The 2,518-nt window shown below is 32.3% G+C and overlaps 1 non-coding gene across 1 annotated transcript; it reads right to left on the reverse strand.

The window, feature by feature from the left end:
- Positions 1 to 893: 893 nt before the first annotated feature.
- Trnag-gcc (transfer RNA glycine (anticodon GCC)) lies at positions 894 to 964 on the reverse strand. The gene has a single exon. It is a non-coding gene; the product is annotated as a tRNA-Gly (tRNA).
- Positions 965 to 2,518: the final 1,554 nt, after the last annotated feature.

A 2,518-nucleotide genomic window follows, 5' to 3' on the forward strand; every position in this document is an offset into this window, starting at 1 on the left:
AAAATATTCTTTAAAAAATCCACGCCTTGTCTAAGGTCTCCTCAAAAATATTCTTTAAAAAATCCACGCCTTGTCTAAGGCCTCCTCAAAAATATTCTTTAAAAAATCCACGCCTTGTCTAAGGTCTTTAAAAAATATTCTTTAAAAAATCCACGCCTTGGGTAAGGCCTTCTCAAAAATATTCTTTAAGAAATCCACGCCTTGGGTAAGGCCTTCTCAAAAAATATTCTTTAAAAAATCCACGCCTTGCCTAAGGCCTTCTCAAAAATATTCTTTAAAAAAATCCACGCCTTGTCTAAGGCCCTGAAAAAATAATCTTTAAAAATCCACGCCTTGCCTAAGGCCTTCTCAAAAATATTCTTTAAAAAATCCACGCCTTGCCTAAGGTCTTCTCAAAAATATTCTTTAAAAAATCCACGCCTTGTCTAAGGTCTCCTCAAAAATATTCTTTAAAAAATCCACGCCTTGTCTAAGGCCTCCTCAAAAATATTCTTTAAAAAATCCACGCCTTGTCTAAGGTCTTTAAAAAATATTCTTTAAAAAATCCACGCCTTGGGTAAGGCCTTCTCAAAAATATTCTTTAAGAAATCCACGCCTTGGGTAAGGCCTTCTCAAAAAATATTCTTTAAAAAATCCACGCCTTGCCTAAGGCCTTCTCAAAAATATTCTTTAAAGAATCTTAAAAACTGTGCTCTTTTATTTACCCCTACTGTTAACAAATTCCCTCCTTATTACATGTTAGCCAACAATTTCAACATAAAATCAAATGACCTGTCTATATTTTGATTATAAATATTAAAATAAATGTGTATAATAGCAGAAAATATTTATTAAACCAATTTTAATTGAAAAAATAATAATAAAATAAAAAACGAAAAAAATAAAAATTAAATTGCATCGGCCGGGAATCGAACCCGGGCCGCCCGCGTGGCAGGCGAGCATTCTACCACTGAACCACCGATGCTTATGCAAATCTCCCATACTAAGCAGCCATACGAAGTCAGCAAACCGGATACAACCAATGGGTGCTATCTATGAGTTCGTCTTGCTGCCGTTCGGATGGTTTGGGTTGAGCTGGTGAGTTGATGACGTTCAGTGGGGGCTATGGTGATTTTCATGCTTCACTAAATCTCTAGTCGTGACTATGGGGTGGTGGTGGTGAGATACATTCTGCTGCCATTGGAGTCTCATAGTCTGTCTGTATCATGGTTCTGGTTCTCTTCGTGTCTTGAAACTAAACAAATTTGTATGAATGAATTTTTCTGCCATGCCATTATCTGCGTTAATAAATTTGTCAATAGTTTGTAGCGGCTGCTGTTGTTGTCTTTGTTTATTTTCATCGTATTTTTTTTTTAATGAAACGACTACTCCCTTCAAGACTTGCAATGAATTGAAATGACTGTTGTTGGCTGCTGTTGCAACTCGCTGATAAGAATTTACACACGAGCCAAACTCACTCACAACACCAGCAACAATAACTCACTTTTTTATGATTAGAAAAATTGATTAATTTTCATTATTTTTGCGAGACGCAAAAATGGGTGGAGACAAAACGGACAGGCAATTTTGTTTAGAATCATTTTTATGGAAGTATTTTTTTGCGGAATGTTTTTATTAATTTGCGTTCGTGTTTTATTAAGATAATGTTGCATGAAGGAAAATTACAATATTTTTCTCTAAGGCCTTGCAAAAATATTCTTTTAAAAATCCACTCTTTATCTAAGGCCTTGAAAAAATATTCTTTAAAAAATCCACGCCTTGTCTAAGGCCTTGAAAAATATTCTTTAAAAAATCCACGCCTTGAAAAAATATTCTTTAAAAAATCCACGCCTTGAAAAAATATTCTTTAAAAAATCCACGCCTTGAAAAAATATTCTTTAAAAAATCCACGCCTTGAAAAAATATTCTTTAAAAAATCCACGCCTTGAAAAAATATTCTTTAAAAAATCCACGCCTTGAAAAAATATTCTTTAAAAAATCCACGCCTTGAAAAAATATTCTTTAAAAAATCCACGCCTTGAAAAATTATTCTTTAAAAAATCCACGCCTTGAAAAAATATTCTTTAAAAAATCCACGCCTTGAAAAAATATTCTTTAAAAAATCCACGCCTTGAAAAAATATTCTTTAAAAAATCCACGCCTTGAAAAAATATTCTTTAAAAAATCCACGCCTTGAAAAAATATTCTTTAAAAAATCCACGCCTTGAAAAAATATTCTTTAAAAAATCCACGCCTTGAAAAAATATTCTTTAAAAAATCCACGCCTTGAAAAAATATTCTTTAAAAAATCCACGCCTTGAAAAAATATTCTTTAAAAAATCCACGCCTTGAAAAAATATTCTTTAAAAAATCCACGCCTTGAAAAATTATTCTTTAAAAAATCCACGCCTTGAAAAAATATTCTTTAAAAAATCCACGCCTTGAAAAAATATTCTTTAAAAAATCCACGCCTTGAAAAAATATTCTTTAAAAAATCCACGCCTTGAAAAAATATTCTTAAAAATAATCCACGCCTTGA

This window comes from Musca vetustissima, unplaced genomic scaffold, assembly GCF_032173495.1.
Source record: "Musca vetustissima isolate MV318-11 ecotype Yass unplaced genomic scaffold, APGP_CSIRO_Mvet_v1 utg24678, whole genome shotgun sequence".
In the NCBI taxonomy this organism is placed as follows: domain Eukaryota; kingdom Metazoa; phylum Arthropoda; class Insecta; order Diptera; family Muscidae; genus Musca; species Musca vetustissima.